The following is a 21204-nucleotide window of genomic DNA, read 5'->3' on the forward strand; positions in this document are numbered from 1 at the left end:
TGGAAACATACCATGAAATTAGCACAGATCCATGCAGAATTGGATTCAACAAGCATTTTCATCTTATACTAATTGACAAAAAGCAGTGCCACTGCAGCACACAATTTCACATGCAATTATTATTAGAGGGACAAGTGAAAATATTCTGAACTACAATTTATTCCTCATGTTTTGATGTCAAGTGCTACACAAACCAATGTCTCCAGTAAGTAGAGTTTTCTCTTTTTCATACTGTACAGTATACCCTTTAGCAGCATCTTCTCTTTTTCAAAGCAAAAGGTTAAATGAGATCCTTTCCCTGCATAGCTCTGGGGGGTGGTGCAGAAAAAACAGTAAAAATGTTTCTCGGGAAGGAGTGTGGAATTAGCTCAGCATGCCAGCATATAGACTTCAGTATGTTAGGCCGAGTATCGTAGAGCAAAGTAGCGATAGAGAACACACGGCCCTGAGGCTGGTTGGTCCAGGCTCTCTCTGCAAGTGGCAGGGAAAGACATCCTCTTCCAGAGGTGGTTGAGGGCTCCTGGATCAAGGGCTGCTCTGAAGATGTTCTGTGCTGAACAAGTAATTAAATACTCAAAGGCAGTGAGAGGGAGAGGGAGAAGGGCTGTGCATGAGGCTGTCTGTAGCCAAAACGAGCATTTAATTTTTTCAAGCAGACTGGCGTTGTTTTAACTGGCAAGCTGAAGAGAGCTCCCATGATAAGGTAATCTTTAGCACTCCCAGCACCTTTTGGTAAGAAGACCCGAGTTCAAATCACTTCTCTAAGTCAAGAAAAGGAGGAAATCGTGCTACCTCTTCTATATGCTATGTGAATACTCAATGAAGTTTGTGTTTACATGTATGACAGGCATCAGGGTGGCCATCTGGGAATATATGTAGCTACCTTCCTGGAACTAGTACTTCTGATCTCAGCAAGGTACTGAACATCCAGAAACTCTGGACAAATGAACAAATACCTCCTTTTTATGTGCTATATTTGATGTGCTTGCCAAACATACAAATAGTATATATCTGGGAAAACAGAAATATAGCAGCCCTTCTTCAATGCCTTCCTGAGTTCCTTCAGTCTCAGCTCTCCTTAAATGTCTTCAGGTTTGGTACAAGACGTTGAGAGTTGAAGCTGGGGCTAGTAATCAGGTTATTGTTGATATTTGATTGTTGATTGTTGATATTTGACAGATTGTTGATGGTTACCATTTATCAGGCTAGCACATTTTGTGCACATGTACCTTCAGTGAAGCTCCTATCTCTAGCTGAGCTTTATGCCTCAGCTTTCTGGGAGAGGTATCTCTTTTGTTTGTTTGTTTGGGATTTTTTAAAATTTTATTCCCTTTGTTATGTGAAGCATACCTTTCTTGCTAAATTAACAATAAACAGACAATACACTACACTGTCTCCACTATCAGGTTGTCCAATGAAGCATGACATACAGTTTCCTTGCAATTGGTATTATAGCATAACTCACACTAAATAGTCACCAATGTTTAACATTTGTAACATTACCCAGCTTTCCCCTATTTCTGCTAATTTATCCACCTTCTGTAGCAGAGAATGGTAAACTTTAACATGCACTGCCCAAGCAACCATCTCTTGAAGTTTGCTACGAAATCAGACTTTTTGTTTTGTTGCCTGTTAATGTTCTTGTTGAAAAAAATGAAAAGGTGCTAAGACAAAATATCCTCTTCAATAACAACCCAAGGAGTGTGTGGGTTGCTCTTATAGAACCTATCCCATAACATCTTTTATTCACCGGGGAGGGAATGAGTGGATAGTGAAAGGTCAATCCTCACTGCTTCACATACCAATGCTCTGCCTAATGCATGAAAAGATACATATGAAAGGGAAAGCAATTATCAGTGTAACATTTCAGATTATAATAATTCTCATAAAATAATTAAATGTGCTGTTTACTCTGATCAGTCACTGTGCTGATGGTATTCTACCATGATGAAATCTGTGGTTTTAAAGAAAAGGTTTTCTAGTGTAGGTAACATTTACAGAACACTGGCACAAGCTGTGCTGCAGTTCAAAAGCAATGTGTGTTCTCCTGTGTAAAGGAAAAAGATGCAGCATAGTAGCTACATATATTAGTAGTAGTAGGGAAACAGGATAATTAAAAGATAACTAGGAAGATAATTAAATGATAACAGAGACTAACCTGATGTCCTTTAGGCTAAGTGCAATAATTAATCTTGATACGTGGTATATAATAAGGGCTTTCCAATATATTCTCCTACACTGGCTTGCTATTATGAAATCACAATTCTTTGTGCAGGAAATAATTGGACTAAAGTGAAATGTTCATGTTAGACAAGCATAGTTCATTCTTCTATGAAAGGTGCATTTTAGAGAAGGCAGGAAAAACTGAACAACTCAGTTGGCTATGGAATTTCTGAGACTTGCAAGTATAACCCTCCACCCCTCCCTGCTTTTGGCTTTCAACAACTTTAATGAAAGATGCTGGAGTGGTTGGTCTGGAGACTTGAGATTCTCCATAGAGGCAAAGGTTCATTGAATTGCAAGGCTACTTTAATCCTATTCTAGAAGGGAACACTTCTTGGGAGGAACGCTTCTTTTTATGTCAAACTATCAACATATGGATCTTGGGGTACTTTGCCATTTGCTTGTTTGTTTAAACAGATTTTAAGATTTTTAGGATGATAACCTCAACTTGTTTGTACTTACTACTTTTTTTTAGAGTGCACATTTTATATCATCACAATCTTATATTGTTCTTCTCAGAGGTAAGTGAAATACAATTTATAAAATAGCAAATGGTAGGCCACAGTCATTCATTATGTCAATTCTCTGGGGAAACAGCAAAAGTAAGTATGAATTACTGTCAACCATGACACTGGCTTTTATAATACTGACTTGTCTGAAATAAATTCAGGTCAATAATTTCCATTCATACATCTCTCCAAATAATGACAACTTTTTAATGAGTATAGTTAGAAAGATTTTAACAACATAACACTTCCTTATAGCATCGATATATGAAAGAAAGTACAATTGGTAGAAATAAATAATTTCATCTGCTTTTGAGCATAAAACATTTTTGCCATAAAAACAATGCTGGGCCACTGCAAAATTTCAGTTTGAAGAAAAAGAGGTAGAATAATGGAGAACATGGGATGAAAAGCAGGAAAGATTTACTAGATCAGGTTTGAAGATATCCTGAAGGTTTAAATATTCATAATCAGAATCCCTAGACAGGATAAACTGAGTGAAACTCTGCCAGTTTGTACCAATAAGGGATGTAGTTATACCTGTCTGTCTTTGGCTTGCCTGGCTACATGTAAATTACTGACTCTTTTGCGAGCTGCAGTGATTCACATTTGCCACTTTGCCATCTACGCTGTAGTTATCTGTATCATGGAAAGCAAAAGGAAGACTCAGAGGGTGCTCTGCACTGGGGGGATGGAGTATGCAGGGTTCTTTTTGGATCTCAATCAGAAAGGCACAAGAGCAAATAGTGTAATAAAATTACTATAATAATACGATAGAAATAGGGAGAGAAATATTGTTAGCAAATAAATCTTACCTCGCTTCAGATGCTGGGAACCCCACTTTCGTGAAGCATCAGATGGACCCCAGGTGAATTTCCACAGCTCGCTGTGCAGATCCCACCTGTGGAGAGGTTCAATCTCCCTCCCATACTGTGGTGTGTTTTATCTTGTGTAGCAAACAAAACCACGTATCTTCTCCTTACATGGCAGGATGTCATCTCTTTCATGACGTCCACCAGAGCACAGCACTGACCAGCCTGGGGCATCCCAGCATCTTCCTTTACAGTGTTGTATGCTGGGAGGTTGGTTATACGGCAGCTACTCATGCTAAGAGTACTTAAGGCTTCTCAAGGCTTCTCGAGGCTTCTCAAGCCTTAAGTACAAGGTCCAATAGAGCAGGTGTGCCTTGCCCAAGACTACCAACTCCTCCAGTATGATGTTTACCCCAAGGAAGCCACTACAGAGGGCTGATTAGCTAGTGCAATAGTGTGTAGAAGTGATACACATATTACAGATTATTTACCTTAACAAGCTGCAGGAGTGTCTTTGACAGCAGAATTAGGTATAAAGCTAAAAAACTGAAGTTTGTGTGAGCACGTTATGTTCATATATCATCAAAATATGATTTCTCTGAACTAGTGAAGTTAAGGTGGAAGTTTATTTGGAGGAGATGATCACATGCTGCACATTTTTTTGTTTTCAGAACATATTTTTTTATTTTAAATCTTCAACAATGTACTTGAGAAGAGGAGGAGTGAGTGGAAAAATGCAAATAAAAAAGTAATACACTTTGCATGCAATTTTGTTTTTTTCTCTGCTTAGTAACTGGGGTCTGAAATAATTCCTCCAGGCTATCATCTTCAAAAATATCTGTATTGTGCATGGTGACGTGCCTTGTGGACATCTGGCCCTGAGTTTCTAGTTGTCTGCCTCATGGATATAGAAGCATTTAAGCTTATGAATCTTCTGCTTATGTGAAACATAAATGCTTCAGGAAATACAGTCCATTTCTATGTCTTCTGTTTTGCTGAATTCCATTTGTGGAATTTTGGGATTCATTATCTTATCCAGCTCTAATCCTGATTTACTTATAATCACACCTGTGATTTTGAGATGACAAAATTATATAATCTGCCTGGTTTTCTCGAACACAGAAGAAAATAACTGTGACCATGTTATATGAGAAATATATTAGTTGTAGCGATTAAGTATGAAATTCAATAAATTTTGGTTTTATTTTTATTTACTCTCTGGTAGGAGAATTTGGATTCTGGTAAAAACTGCAAATACAAATTTTGTCATATCTAGAAAAAAATAATGCTCTTCCTCTCATTCAACTGAAAGCAAGAAACTCCAGAAATCTCCTGAAAAGCTTGGTTTTTAGTCTTCCAGGTTAAACTAGTAAGCTCAATAAGGGTTTCAATGAAATCTTGAAGCCTTTTGGCATTGTCTCATAGTTAAGATTTCATTAAGTTGGTTTGGAAAGCTTTTTTTGGCAGGATTCAAGATGGGTCTTTTTGAGGAAATGCTGCATGTTTGCAAATCCTGTCTACACTGAGTGGGAGATGGAGGTGTCTGACACTTCTGAGGAAGAACACAGAGTTAACAAGATCATGTTACCCATCACATGATTAGATGGAGCTATATTTTAATAGGACTTATAGCTACTGTTTATTCACAAGGGGACAACAACACACTAAAGTATATTTAGAAATGTGAGCCACATTTTACAGGGAAAAAAAGCAATTTGCCATTTCTGCTGCAGTACTACTTCTTATTACAATAATAATAAGCAACAAGAATGATTTTGAGGTTTCCAGAATAGGAGGGAAAAACAAAGGTAAGCAGCAATTCATTCTCCAGACCAAGGAGGTAATTTTATGTATCTTGGAAATAAAAGCTACAAACAATGCCAACCAACAACTGGGAGAGTAGCAAGGTAATGGAAGAAGAACTGCTTATACAGTGGCTATGCCACTATTAAGTTTTCATGATAATCCAGTGAAATTCAAATAAATGGAAATATACTGATATCACTCAGGGATGACTCTTGTTGTTTTGAGATAGACCCGTAAAATGGCTTTCTTGATAATCAGTTCATCACTGTGTTTTATATGGTATATTTTAATAATTTTGAGTTTACAATATGTTAAGCATAATCCTCTTCAGTTAGATTACCAAGAATTGTTCCTCTGGCTGTGAGCTTTTCCTAACAGCTTTCTTCTTTACCCATTCCAGATGACAAACTCCCTTTCACTTGGCACTTGATAACATTCCCCCTGCTCTGGCTGTTACAACTTACTAATAAGTGCATCTAAATTCCTCTAGTCTGTCTATGTAAATATTGCAAAAGGTGTTTTTGCAAAGGTGGTTTATTTGTGGATGCCCCATCCCTGGAACTGTTCAAAATCAGAGACTTTGGGAGACCTTATTGCAGCCTTTCAATACTTAAAGGGGGCCTACAAGAAAGATGGGGATAGTCTTTTTAGCAAGGCCTGCTGTGACAGGGCAAGGGGTAATGGTTTTAAACTAAAGGAGGGTAGATTGAGGCTAGATATAAGGAAGAAATTTTTCACGATGAGGATGGTGAAACACTGGAACGGGTTGCCCAGAGAGGTGGTAGATGCCCCATCCTTGGAAACATTCAAGGACAGGCTAGATGGGGCTCTGAGCAACCTGATCTAGTTGAAGATGTCCCTGCCCATTGCAGGGGAGTTGGACTAGATGACCTTTAAAGGTCCCTTTCATCCCAAAGCATTCTATGATTGTATGATTTGGAACGGGGCTTTGAGCAATCTGATCTAGTGAAAGATGTCCCTGCTCACAGCAGAGTGGGGGTTGGACTAGATGATATTTAAAGACCCCTTCCAATGCAAACCATTCTGTGATTCTGTGATATATTTGCTGTATCTAGTAGAGGAGAAAACTTGGTGCCTTTCAAAAGTATTTGAGTCCACTTTAAGCCCTATAGCTTAAAATAAAACTCATACATTTTCTTCCAGCATAGTTTTGTTCTTGATTACAAAGCTGGAAGCAATGCCACCAAAGTAAAGCATAAAATAGCAAAACTTAATCTGAGATCATACTTGACAAGAATCTTAGCTGCTCCGGTATCTGACCTAGCTTGGGGGTCTTTTGCTTTATTCTGTGCAGAGATGCACTCCTGTAGCAAAAGCTATGTGAGCTTCCTTTTGCAACATTACTTAACAGGTACATGTCTACTTCCTGTCTATGAAAATTCCTTCAGACTAAAAGGAATAGCCTAAATCAGACCCCTAAGACAGAGGAGTCACACATTTTTGTTTTGTGAAAGACTGAACATAGACATGTTGGCACACCACTTCTCCCACATTTACATCTAAACTAACCCAAAATTACACAGTTTTTTTTTTTACATTGCAACAAACACTAGAAAACATCATGACTGTGATTTTCAAGGCCACAGGGGAAGTTCTAAATTCTTATTCCGTCATTAAAAAAATAGAAAAGCATGCCTAAGTTAGCAGAAATGTTTTCCTGCATCTGATGGGCCAAAATAAGAGAGGAAAATGGGAGAAGAAAGCTTCCTAACATCACTCTTGCAGAATATGTCATTCAGTTACCAGAAGTCTCCATCAAAAACATCACTGCATATTTTGAGAATTATTTGCTCTTCCTACAATAGGTATTTGCATTGAACACTCTTCATTCACCTCAAAAATCTAGGTTGTCTACGCCCATGGAAAAGGCAGCATCCTGTCTCTGAAAGGCAGAAATGTTCATCAACACTTACATCTTTCTTGTCTACAGATACTTGTTGTATTCTCTTGTACTGTAAGGAATGGCCATGAAGTACAAGCTATAATTGAGATATACAGTGAAAGCCTATTGGAGCAGATATTGATATATTTCTTTAGAGACATGGAAATTTTTCTTAGATGGAAGAATAAACCCTTTAAAATTAAGATGCTTTGGAGTTTTAGTTTCAGTATTCCTCAGTGCCATTTTACAGGTGAAGAATTGATATTTCTTCAGTTCAAAAAGATCTTGTAGAGATAAATACAACAGATGTGAGTTGTACATACAACAGTATTTATTGCTTGCATTACTGTATCATGAAGGAGCATGGAAAGAGTCATCAGCTAGAAAAATAGGACAACCAGATAGGGTAGGAATCTTTGAGCATTTTTAGATGATATTATTTTACTTGACTTTATAATATTCTGAAACAATTTCCTGTTTCTTTATGATTACATTTGTAATTCACCTTCAAAAAATGAATGATTTGTTTAGACTAAGACTTGTGATAAAATCCAAATGATGAAACGTCAATTAATAAACTATTAAACACAGCCCTGATGACTGATTTGCAGATTTGTAGCTCTGTATATTTGTTAATTAATTAACATTTGTTTAATGTTTTGAACATGACAAACACCATGAAAGCACTAAGCACAATTAGTCACCCTTTTGCAGACTTTAGTTGAAAGAATGAGCTCAGCTGGATTAGAGGGAAAATAATCTAAGTAGATGGATTTACAAGCTGACAGTTGGATTTCATTACTGTAGGGATAAGAGGCAATTTCTGCTGTTAAAAGTAGATTTATGGATGGCAGAGGAAAAATGAGAGACAGTGTTAAGGAAACTCCATGTCTAGCATTGCCATTGGCAAGTACAAATGGGACACCAGCATTTCCACATTATAAGACATGACAATGGCTATATGGTCGTGAAGCTTCTTAAATATGTTAATAGCAAAAGGAGTATCAGAGATAACATCAATCCTTTACTTGAGATTGGTCACCTCACAAACAGGGATGTAGACAAAGCAGAGACATTTAATGCCTTCTTCACCTCTGTCATTAACAACAAAGATGGGCCCTGGGAATGGTAAACTCCCAGCCCACTCTGAACTTGTTTGAAACTTGCTGCTCCAGCTGGATGCATGTAAGTCTATGTGGCCCGAAGAGATTCATCCCAGGGTACTGAAAGAGCTGGCCAATGTTATCACAAGACCTCTCCCAATTATTTTTTGATGGTCTTGGGAGTCTTCAGAGGTCCCACTTGACTGAAAGCTGGTAAATGTTGTCCCAATTTTCAAGAAGGGTAATAAGGAAGACCCTGGTAATTAAAGGCCTGTCAATCTCACTTCAGTGCCTGGTAAAATTATGGAGAAGTTTATTCTGGGAGTTATTGAAAAACACTTGAGAGACAATACAGTCATTGGTCATAGCCAACACAGGTTCATGAGGGGAAAGTCCTGCTTAACAAACTTAATTTCCTTTTGTGACAAGGTCACCCATCTAGTTGACCAAGGGAAGCCAGGAGATGTGCTGGGTTTTTTATGGGAGCAAATCTCACAGTATCCTTCTGGAGAAAATGTCCAGCATACAGCTAGACAAGTCCATAATGTAATGGGTGAACAATTGATTGATGGGTTAGGCTCAAAGGGTTATAGTAAATGGGGTTACATCAGGCTGGTGGCCAGTCACCAGTTGAGTTCCCCAGGGGTCAATTTTAGGGCCAGTCCTCTTTAATGTTTTTATAAATGATCTGGATGCAGGAATCAAATGTACATTAAGTAAGTTTGCTGACGATAATAAACTAGGAGGAGCTGAGGACTCCCTCGAAGGGTAGAAAGGCCTTACAGAGAGATCTGGATAGACTAGAGAGCTGGGTAATCACCAACCATTTGATATTTAACAAGAGCAAGATTCTCACCCGAGATGGGGTAATCCAGCTTATACATACAAATTGGGTGATGAGAGGCTGGAGAGCAGCCCCATGGAAAGAGATCTGGGGGTTTGGGTTGATGGCAAGTTAAATATGAGTCAACAGTGTATCCTGGGAGCAAAAAAGGCCAACCATGTCCCTGGGTGCGCCAGGCACAGCATAGCTAGCCAGTTGAGGGAGGTGGTTGTCCCATTCTGCACTGCACTGGTGCATTCCCACATCAAGTACTGTGTGCAGTTTTGGATGCCTGAATATAAGAAGGACATCAGACTATTAGAGTGTGTCCAGAGGAGGGTGAGAGAGATGGTGAAAGTTCTTGAGAGCAAGACTTAAAAGGAGCAGCTGAGGTTACTTGGCTTGTTCAGCTTGGAGAAGAAAAGGATGAGGGGTGACCTCATCACAGTATACAACTTCCTCAAGGGGGGCAGTGGAGGGGGAGGTGCTGATATTCTCTCTCTGGTGATCAGTGATAGACACAAGGAAATGGAATGAAGCTGCGCCAGGGGAAGTTCAGACTGGACATTAGGAAAAGGTTGTTCACTGGGAGGGTGGTCGGTCACTGGAACAGGCTCCCCAGGGAAGTGGTCGTGGCACCAAGCCTGTCAGAGTTCAAGGAGCATCTGGACGATGCTCTTAGTCATATGGTTTAATATTAGGTAGTCCTGCAAGGAGCAGGGAGTTTGACTTGATGATCGTTTTCCAACTTGAGATGTGCTATGATTCTATGATCTCTTTCACTGTGCCTTCACCTGTGTGCTGGTTTTGGCCAATTAATAACTAAACAGCAATAACAGTTATAAATTCGATCTAACACATTCCAATCAAACCTGTTGTTGTCTCAAACCATTCAAGTCCCACGCTGGGTGCCAAAAAAGACTTTCATGGTTTAACACCATCCAGCAATTAAACACCACACAGCCACTCTCTCACTCCCCTACCAGTGGGGAAGGGAGAGAGAATTGGAAGGGTGAAAGTGAGAAAACTCATGGGCTGAGGTAAAGACAGTTTAATAGATAAAGAAAAAACTGTGCACACAAGAAAAGCAACACAAGGAATTCATTCACTAATTCCTATGGGCAGGAAGGTGTTCAGGATCTCCAGGAAAGCAGAACTCCATTACATGTAACGGTTACTTGGGAAGACAAACTCCATCATTCCGAATGTCCCCTCTTCCTTCTTCTTCCCCCAGCTTTATACGCTGAGCAGGCGATGAGATTCAGTGCTTTCATATAAGTTTTAATCATCCTTTCCAATATTAGGCATTTATATCCTTTTAGGGAAAAACTTTGACTCAAGACCTCAAAACATTCACTTTTCTGGGCAGCCTCTAGGAGTCACCATACACTAAATACTGCATTACATAAGGTATTTTTTTAATAGCAAATCTTTTTCAGGACCAAATAGAAATCCATTCAGCTCTTTTACTAGCCCCAGGCACATGATGCTGACAATCTTATCGTTGTCTGGTATTTTTAAAATAAGATGAAGGGGTTGTCCCACAAGAACATACCACCATGCTCAAAGATTATCACAGCTAATCAAAACATTCTTTGAGGGTTAGTTCGTATTTGAAAATTAGAATTATTTGAGAGTTAGGTAAGTACTGCTAAACTATCACACATCCACGATTATGAGGACTTTGTATTAAGTGCTTCTGAGTGGGTGATGAGTTACAGGAGAACAACATAATACACTCTTCTCATATTCTTTTTGCAAACTTGGAAATAATTACTTTGATTTTAATAGTTGTTTCTCTTGACTTTGTTTCTTCTAGCAAAGGTGGCACCATTGGTTGACATATTGCTGATGTGTGTCTCTAACTCGGCATCAGCCTGCAAGTGCTGCTTTTATCCAGCACAGACAGCTGACCTTCCCCTTTCTCAGCATAGTCTGTTCATTTCAAGATGTCTAGAGACAAAGCTGACAGTGAGAGGCAATCTCAGTTAACTGAAATCAGCTTATGGTAATAAAACTGTCCCACTGAAACAGGCCTTGGAGTTGTCTCAGTTTTAAGAACCTTTTCATTTATTTTGTTAATCTTTGTCAGAATAAACAGAAAATAACTGGTAACAGCTTGCTTTGCCTGCTACATTAGGTTGGTCTGATGTATCTCACATTGAATTGCTCTAACATTAGACTGTGCAAATATACGTCAGTAACTGTCAGTAACTGCTGCAACACAGGGTTCCCCACAAAAAATGATGTGCTGTTATGAAACAGTAGAAGTTAATAATTTATTACTGCTGTTCAGCAGGTGACAATGGCACAAAGGAAACAAGGAAAATAGGAGAAGAAAGAAAAAATTTTATTTACTAGATCCAGTTCTACTCCCAGGTATATCATGCTAATGCCACACTTTATTTGCCTTGCTGTAGTTAGTAACTTTCTGTCAAATTAGTTGCCTTATGCATGTGTAGTCATGTACCCAGTGCTTTGTGGATGGAAAATGCTGCCTTGTCTGAGGCAATAGAATAATTTACAATGATTTTTGCAAAACTATAAGCAATTCTACAATGCAGTAGGTATTCAAGTAAAGCCCCTGCTATCCTTTTTTCCTTATGTTAGAAGTCTATTACACCTGAACAGATTGCACAAGGCTTAGCTGATCCTTTAAGGGGGTTCTTGGAGACAGTTTGGGATTGACATAGTTGAAGAATATATATCTGAATATACACCTGAAAAAAATTGTGAATTACTGTTTAATTCATAAGAGAAGAATATTAATATTTCAGATAAGAATAAAATTTAAAGAAATTTTACGTTTTCTCTGTTGACTTTTGGAGTTTGATATATTCATGTAGGAATCTTCTTATTTCTAAATATACCTAAATAAATTAATATTTTTATAATGCACAAAACTCTCCAAAACTGAATCAAAACATATCATAAGTCAGATGTTCTACTCAAATGGAAAGATTTTTGCTCATTGTTTTTAATTTGGAACAAGAGTTCCTAGAGGAGAAAGAAGTAGCATATAATAAGTACAATCAGAAAGGGAAAACTTATTCCAACCTCAGATCAGACAGCTCCTGATGGCTGAAGATGTATATTCAGAATTTCAGGGCGAGCTATAGATCACCTAACTTGTGTAACTCATTTGTGCCTAAATTGCAACTGGTGAAGAACTGGTAAAACTGTTCTTCAAATTCAACTCTTCCCATATAGTGAAAGGAGAGAAATAAATTACTCTAGACTTTTGTGTTACAGTAAGTATGTAAATTAAGCAGAGAGGATGTCACTCCAAAAGCCTTCAAAGACAATTATCTCTATTGCTAAAACAGACATCCAAATGAGGAGGGATTTTCAAGATTAAACGTGTGGAGTAAAGCCCAGAGAAGAAAAAGCCAGGGAAGTGGTGGGGAAGGTAAAAAAAGTACTGATTTCTGATTGCAGTATGTATGATCAATATCTTTCCCCCCTTTTGTGATGGAAGGGAGATGATGCTTGCCTCCTGCCTTTTGTTCCCCCAGTATGGGCACTGTCAGCCTAAGGGAAGACTGAGGAGAAACGTAACATTGCAGAGTGGTAGCAGATACCTTGGGTTGCCCTCTTACGTTTTGCAAATAAACAATTGCATAAACCAATGTAATTAGATCAAGTGCTAGGAGAGCAGAAGAAAAGTAACTGATAAGTACTCACTCCTTTCTCCTTTTTTTCTGGGTTAGATAGTTTTGAAACAATGGGAAAAAGTGGGAAGTGCAAAGACAAACTTAGAAAAATAAAATATTTTGTCCCTCTGTGATTGTTGGTACACAACTAGAACTAATGGGCTGCTACCCATGCTCAGTTTGCAGTGAGTATTAGTGCAGTGTAGCAGCCATAATATGGAAGGTGGTCTGAGACTGCACCTGACAACTTGCAATGGGCCAAGAAACAAGCATTGTTAAAGCTAAGTGCTACATTGGAGAGTAGTGACCCAGACATATGAGGACTTTTGCATATAATACAGAAGGATGTGGCATGTTACAATGAACTACCCTTTCTTAAGAATTATGATTTGAGAGAAAAGACCATGCTGACTTTGGAAGATGATGAAAAGTGAAAGGGAAAATTAGCTGAACAAGTAAAAGGGGAAGTAAGACAGAACAAACAAACTGGAGGTCAGTAGAGATGTCCAGAATCAATTCCTTGCCTCACAGCTCCCTGTCCTCCCTTTTACACTTGCCACCCAAGCAATAGAGTCCAAATTCCTGGATCCTGATTAATAGAGCTGAGAACAGGGACAGCCCATCTGGAAAAAGAGCACTTCAGGAGTGGAGCTGGAGAATAGCTTGAGCAGCCTAGAGAGCTGGCCAACAACAGCTGCGATAAAGCAGTTCTCCAACTCTGCAGTGCTGTATGCTGCACAACATCTCACAGAACTATACTGCAACCTGTAAAGAAAGAACAGGAGATGATCCATCAAAAGAGAAGGAGAACAAGAAATATCTCTTGCCACTGGAGGTTCTTAATGCTGGAAATGCACTTTGGCTCACTATGCTGGACTGCAAAGCAGCAGCTCAATGCCAAGAACCAGGAATATAGACACATCTACAGAGTTGTGCATGGGAGGGAGGTCAGACCATATGACCACCAGAGATGCCTTCCAACCTATATATGATTTGATAATAAGAGTGTATGGACAGCTACTGAGGTTCTCCAACCTGAAAGTGATCTAAAAGGAAGCGGGGCTGCCATTTTGCTAGTTAGAATGAGTGCAGAGAAAAAAAGACTTTTCTGGGGTAAAGGTGAAAGGATGATCAATGTTGATTCTATCTGTGGAAGGAAATTAGATAAAATTATGAAGAAATAAGTTCTATTTGGACATCTAACATCTAATGAAGATGCTGTCAAAAATTGATAGAAGACAATGAAACACAACTTGAAGGATGATGGCTCATTAAGGAAAGAGAATAATTGCATGCTGAGGAAGAAGATACTGAAAAGCAGAGTGATGACTACCATGTCTTAATAAGAGCACAGGTGGTTCAAACACAGTGTGATAATAACTCTTTCCTGTGCTCATGTTTTTAAGACTGATCAGCTTTGGAGGATATAGAAATCACACTCTTAAACTGCCAACTAATCAATACAGCCTCTAGGGGCAGTGATTTTAAAAAAAAAAAAAAAAAAAAGTAGTTCAGTAGCTCTTCAACAGTTACTGGAGGAACTTACACTGTGAAAGGAGGCCAGACGGAAAGCCGTGATAGCTCATGGATGAGCTAACTGTAGGCATACAAGGTTTAGACTTCCCGTTAAAGAACTGAAGTGGTAGCAAGCAGCTGGAGATGTATTGTTCCTATGGAAGGCATAGTCTTAAAGAGTGATCAGTTATTCCCCAAGGCTAATGAACAGAAAGAAGATACAAAAAGACCACAGATGGAAAAGCAGATTGCTTGGGGTTGACAAAAGACATTATACTCTTGCAGCATACAGAGAATCTGCCTGCAGATGGGCAAGGCCCTGGAGAGAATGTATGTTAAACTATCTCTTTGATGGAGTTCACAGTTCATTAATCTGTAACTTGGTTGCATCTTAGTTGAGGTCATGAGAGGAAAACATATGAGCAGAAGCTCATTGTGTTGGGGGATACAAAGACAGATAATTCCCTGCTTCAAGAAGCAGGAGTACTGTTATTGCAGGAGTGCCGTAAATTTAGGTTGAAGACACTCTGTGGCTAGCAAAAATCAGACAGAAAGTTTTAGAGAAAACAGATTCTAAAAAGGAAAGCCTTTATCAGGATAGTAACAATAACTTTGAAAATCAGTTTGCTAAATAAGGATTAGTGTAAGACCTATGTGTTGACTGTTTCAAAATTAATGAATTCCTATAGGAAAAGTTACCAAGAAAACTGACCATGAAAATGAAACTAGTCCCACAGATTTGAATGAAGCTCAGTACAGACTAATTTACTATTATTTGTCATTATTAGAATTGCTATGATGATCTATTTTTACCTCATTTTATGTTTCATGCATGTTGTGGTTTAGTCCAGCAGGCAGCTAAACACCACACTGCCATTCATTCACTCTCTCCAGCATTGGGATGGGGGAGAGAACTGGGAAAAAAAAAGTAAAATTCATGGGTTGAGATAAAGACAGTTTAATAGGACAGAAAAAGAAGGTAATATAATAATAATAAGAAGAAGAATGATAAAAGAATATACAAAATAAGTGATGCACAATGCAATTGCTCACCACCCACTGACCGATGCCCAGCCAGTTCCCAAGAAGTGGTTGCTGTCCCCCAGACAACTCACCTCAGTTTATATACTGAGCATGACGTCATATGGTATGGAATAGCCCTTTGGCCAGTCTGGGTCAGCTGTCCTGGCTGCGCCCCCTCCCAGCTTCTTGCTGGCAGGGCATGGGAAGCTGAAAAGTCCTTGACTGGTGTAAGCACTACTTAGCAACAACTAAAGCATCAGTGTTACCATTATTCTCGCACTAAATCCAAAACACAGCACTATATCAGCTACTAGGAAGAAAATTAACTCTATCCCCGCTGAAACCAGGACAATGTCTTAAATTTAACTTGCATTAAAATAAATCTTAATGTCTGAAATTTTACTGGGACCAGATTCTGTGAGATTTTGGTCTTGGCATGTTTTTAAAAGATGTCCTAAAGTTTCTAATACATATCCAAAATGCATAAGTATTCAAGGTTTGCAGGAGACTAATAAGAAAAACTGTTACTCTCAAAAGGTCTGAAGAAGAGGTTGGGTTTGATCATACTGAAAACTAACATAAGATTTTCTAGGTCAAAAGATTATGTTACAGGTTCTTTGAAATCATTAGAGAAACCAAAATTGTTCTACACTGATCAGCAAAAAAAGGAACCATTCATTTGTAAGGAGCTAGCAAAGCTACTTCAGATGTTTCCCACACCCTAAAATGAAAATATGTGCCCTAAAATGAAGCTGTGTATTTAAAACTCATCAGGTTTCTTTGGACATTTTTTTTTCCAAATAACATCACAGGAAATGAAGCTTGGGTCAATGTCAATGAGCTATCTACTTGCCTTCTTTAAATGTTAATAGTTTTTTCACCTTTGGGATTTTTCCAGTGTTTCAGGATTTTATAAAAATGAGCATTAGTAGGCCAGAAAACTCCACAGTTAGCTCATTTAGTAATACTGTTTGCAATTTAGCCAAACCTGATGATTTAAAAAATGTTTATACCTAGTAAATGTTGTTTAACATCCTCCACTGTTACTAATGGTCTGGAAAGTGCTTCATCATGCTTGTGTGTTGTAATCAATCACCCTGTTATTTCTTAAATATAGAAAAAAAAAAAAAAAAACACAACTTGTCAAACACTTCTGGCTTTTCTGCTTTATTTTTAGTAATCTATCCCCATCTACTAATGGACTCAAACTATTCTTCATTTTTTTAAATTAATGAACAAATAGCAACAATTCTTATTGTCATTACCTCCATTAGCCATCGATTTCTTTCTTTGTTTACTTGTCTTCCCTTATCAACATATTAAAATCCTTAACTTTGAATTTATATACATTGCTGAACACATCTCCTTGTCTTCCATTCATAAAATACTATGATTTCTTATTGTTGCTTTTGCTTAATGAAATTTTATCTAATGTCATGCTTTCTCTTGATTATGGAATTTTAGCTGTTAAGACATTCAATGAACTCTTCTTAAAGAACTACAAATTCTAATTCATCTTTTTTCTGTCTTTCTTCTTTGGTTGAATTATCTCAAGCTTTAGGAAATTTTCCGTTTACAAGCAGTGGGCCCATATTTATTGCTGATGAGGATATTTCTTTGTTTGCCTGTTTTAAACACAAGTAGGTCAGGATCACTGGTTCCTAGGCAACATTGAACTGACCTGTCAAGCCATTAATGTACCTTGACCTCTCATAACAAGATCGTAAGGAGGTATCTGGTGGCAGAGCTAGCCAACTTAGGCATATATCAGTTCCCAATGAATACAGAAAAACCATGTACTGTTAAATCACACCTGTAACCAACTTACCTTTGTCTGTACATATGCACGCTTCCTGGGCAGAGAAAAGTAATGGATTGCAACATGAAAGTCAATTCTTTGCATTTTTTTTTCTTAAAAAAAAGCAAACCATATTCTATAGTGAGTGGTTATTAATTTTTTATTAATATTTACACATGTAATCCCATAAACATAACTGCAAAAAGAATGTTCTCGTTACAAGGTCAAAAGTTCCAACTTTTACTGAAGTAAAATATGACACTTCATAACGTCATAATACTGATGATTTAAAGTATATAGTCTTGAGGTAACTCCATCACGGATTGCCTGATAGCTCCTGGCAGATTATTAAGGTTATTAAAATATGTTCAGATTAGAATGTATTAAGGATTGCATCATGTTACGTCAAATGGATATTTTATACATATATTTATAAATAATATAGGTAGGTGTGGTGCATAACACCTCCAAAAACTTCCTAGATACTGTGAGCAAATGATGCAACCTCTTTCTTCATTTCCTCCATGGCAATGATTTCCTTTGCCTTACTTTGAATTTTCTATTTAGATGGAAGGCTCTTCAGGGCAGAGTCTGTCTCCTGTGTTCATGCAGTCTCAAGCATAATGGACCCTGATTTCCTGTGCCTCTAGGCTCTGTGATAATACTAGTAATTAACTGATTCACTAGATTTGCAATAGACGTGCTTTTGGGCTATATAACATGGATCTTCTTTTAATTAGTTTCTTGTACTGAAGTCATAATCAGAACAGCTTACTTCTTTCCAGTCCTCTCCTATGTGCCAAAGTTTGGGATAGTTACATGCCAAGTTTTCAGCAAAACTAAGGTCTGATTGTTACAATAGATTAATTGCGGGGATACAATGTATTATAAGTGTTCTAAGGCAAGTCTTGTTTATTTTACAAAAAAACCTCACAACATTTGTTAAGGCTTTTTAAAGGGAGCTCTTTCCTTTTATCAATAAGTCATTGCCAAGTATTTGTGTACACATGCTGCCTTTTAAATTCCACTTAATAACTCGATGCCTTTTTGACATAAAGTGTAAATATGAAGTCCAAAGGATTATTATATTTTCCATTTTATTAGTCATTGTTCTCCTTTAGTCAAAGATATACAAAATCCATTAGGCTTTTCAGAAAAAAAATCTGGACCCCTGATTTATGACTTAAGAATGATACTTGCAAATCTGAGGACAGATCTTAGATAAAGTGCTATCATTTAATGGTGTAATGATGTATTCCCTTGGCCTGGCACATATGTCTTCTTGCATGGGTTCTGAAGCTTAATGGAGTCCTACTTTGTTACTCTGTTGGGCATATATTGCCCTAGGGATAATAAATAACTTAAACTGTGAATAAATATGAAAAATTTTCTCTTGCTGATAGTTACTTAGGCATATGAAAAAATGCATCAACAGCAACAGAACGGTTTGCCAGAGGAAGGACTGATCGGCATATATAATTGTTCCACTGTTGGCTCAGAAGGACTACACTGCAAGTTGGTCAGACAGAAAATTTCTAGCTGTTCAACTGCAAATGACTAAAAATATTTTTATTTTTTTCAGAACATCCGACTGTATCACTTTGTCCAACTGTAAAGTTCCAGAAAAGATTTTTGGTCAGATTGTGTCATTAACAGACTATGAATTCTGGCAAGCTTTACTGCAAAGTCCAGTCAGAGATAACGCAGAACTGTACCAACAGTTCCAGACATCTGACTGACAGAGCCTTTTGTAGTGCTGCTGATTTCAGGGGGTGAAAGGAAAGATACTGTGCAGATGATACCGGCTGTCTCTGCTTCTTCCTGTTGAATATTATTAAAGGAAACATAAATACTTCTTTTAATATTAGTTTCCCAGCTAAGTAATTGTTGTCATTTCCTTTAGGCAACGATAAGAACAAGACAGAGTAGATGGGCTCAGGGAACAATCTCCCTTTTAAAATATCACCTTCCTCATTGATAACCTGCCTTTGCAGTATAGATGGAGAAATACACAATTGTAAAGTCTGAGATGCTTTACCAGTCCTACAGGAGGTTCACCATCCAAGTGGTTTGTACAATTTCAAGGATATTATTATAGCTGCTCACCTTATTGCAAACTTAATTACTTCAACAGAAATCATTCCTGTTTTGTCCTTTCCAAGAGGTATACTGCTCCTGCAACATCTACACACACAATAATGTATTTAGAAAGTGCTCATGCATTTTGAGCAAGGCTTGATTAAAGCTGCTGGAATAATAGATGTCTCTGTATAAAAAATCTCTCTAAATCCTAAGTTATAAAGTCCTTCTGTGGCAATGTCATAGCTGCCACTATGGGGAATGCCACAGTTGGAGGTGAATCAGCTGCAGCCTGCAGCATGTATACAGGCCTCCTAATCTCTCAAAGAGACAAAACACAGTAAAAAAAAAAAAAAAAAAAACAGAATGTTTTAAGGGAAGATAATGCAACACCCATACTTTACAAGTGAGATCTTGCTTAAGGATCTGGAGGAATGATATATACCATCCTGACAGAAATCCTCCAGGTGATGCAGTATGCTCCCAGCACAGGACTGAGAGCAAGAACTGCTTTAATAGATCTCTCTGGATAAAAAAATCTTAGTTTTAAGACCCAGATGTCTGTGAAAGGTTGGAAGGGGTGGAAGGGGTAAAGAAGCAGCATGAATTGTTCTATGCAGGAAATGTTACACCTCTAAGCAGATGACAAAATACTTTCTGTGAGATGTGGCATGAATGTGTCACTCCCAGGGAATCCACCAAGCGTCAAAACAGTATGTATGAAATTAGTATGAGAATGTGTTTCTTGATACTGTCTGGCTCAAAGTCATTTATGAAAAGAACAATGCCACAGAACAGCACTAACGAACAAAGTGCTTTGTACTCTCCTGCCCTCCTCCTCTTTCTTCTGGTGCCTGTGCTCTCTGACTACTCCAAGCACTAGGCATCGGCAAATTGTGGTCCTTGTCCAAAGCCAAATTAGGTCATTAAAATCTTTAACATTCACCTCAACGATCTCCCGATGCACACTGTAAATACAGATGTGACCTGGCCCTTCTTGATTAATAGACTTGACACATTTTCCTACTTACCAGGAACATTTCGGATTGGTAGGCAAGATTGTCTCTCTCTTTCTTTCTGACTGTATTTGTGGATAGAGCCCTGCACTCTTTCATTCCATGTACTGCACAGTTTAATTTTGTCTAGTTACCAAGTTCCTAATTAACATCTAAGTCTGTGCTGAACTAACTGATCCATTTTATTAGCTGTGTTTTTTCAGAGTTGCTTAATAGGAGAATAGTAAAATAAGAGTAAGTGCTCTTAATAGCCAATTTCAGTCACAGCCTTTCTCAGGTCTATTTTATCCTCTATTTTTCCCCCTTATTTTTAGCCTTATATCCCTTTGCACCCTCACTGACCAAATGATCCTATTCTAGACTACTACCAGCTGTGGGGATTTCAATAAGCAATTTTCTCTAAGTGCTTTCTCCTGTGGCTTCTGCACCTTTCCTATATAGCTTGCAATCTTTCATATTGAAACAGAAGGTCTGTGATCGTTTTGGTTAACAAAAGCACAAATGACAAATCAGACCTCATTTTGGCGGTGTGGTTGGTGTGGGAGATTCATGTATTCAGGGAGAGCTCTGTACAAGTTCCTTCTTCATCCTTATTTGGAAATATCTCCCTGTATAAATTCACAACTGAACTAGGGCATGTGTGTATTAAAAATAACTTTCTGCAGTAGAGGACTGTACAAGGGTAATGTCTCCGTCCAGTTTAAATCTGCTCATCTCCACTGACTGCAGTGTAGCTATGACAAGCTAAAGCGGCAGAGAATTTAAGTCGTGGGACAGGTTTCCACTGTAGGTTCTGGAGGGCTTGTGGTGGCGGTATGGCAGTTTTGACCATACTATGTATGAAAACTAACACTTGAAGAAATATAAACCATGATTATTTTGTAATAGTCTTAGAATACTACTAGGAAAAGTCAAAAACATGTCTTTAAAATATACTGACATTA

This window comes from Nipponia nippon, unplaced genomic scaffold (genome assembly GCF_047370975.1).
Source record: "Nipponia nippon isolate SJK-2023a ecotype South Korea unplaced genomic scaffold, ASM4737097v1 scaffold_4, whole genome shotgun sequence".
In the NCBI taxonomy this organism is placed as follows: domain Eukaryota; kingdom Metazoa; phylum Chordata; class Aves; order Pelecaniformes; family Threskiornithidae; genus Nipponia; species Nipponia nippon.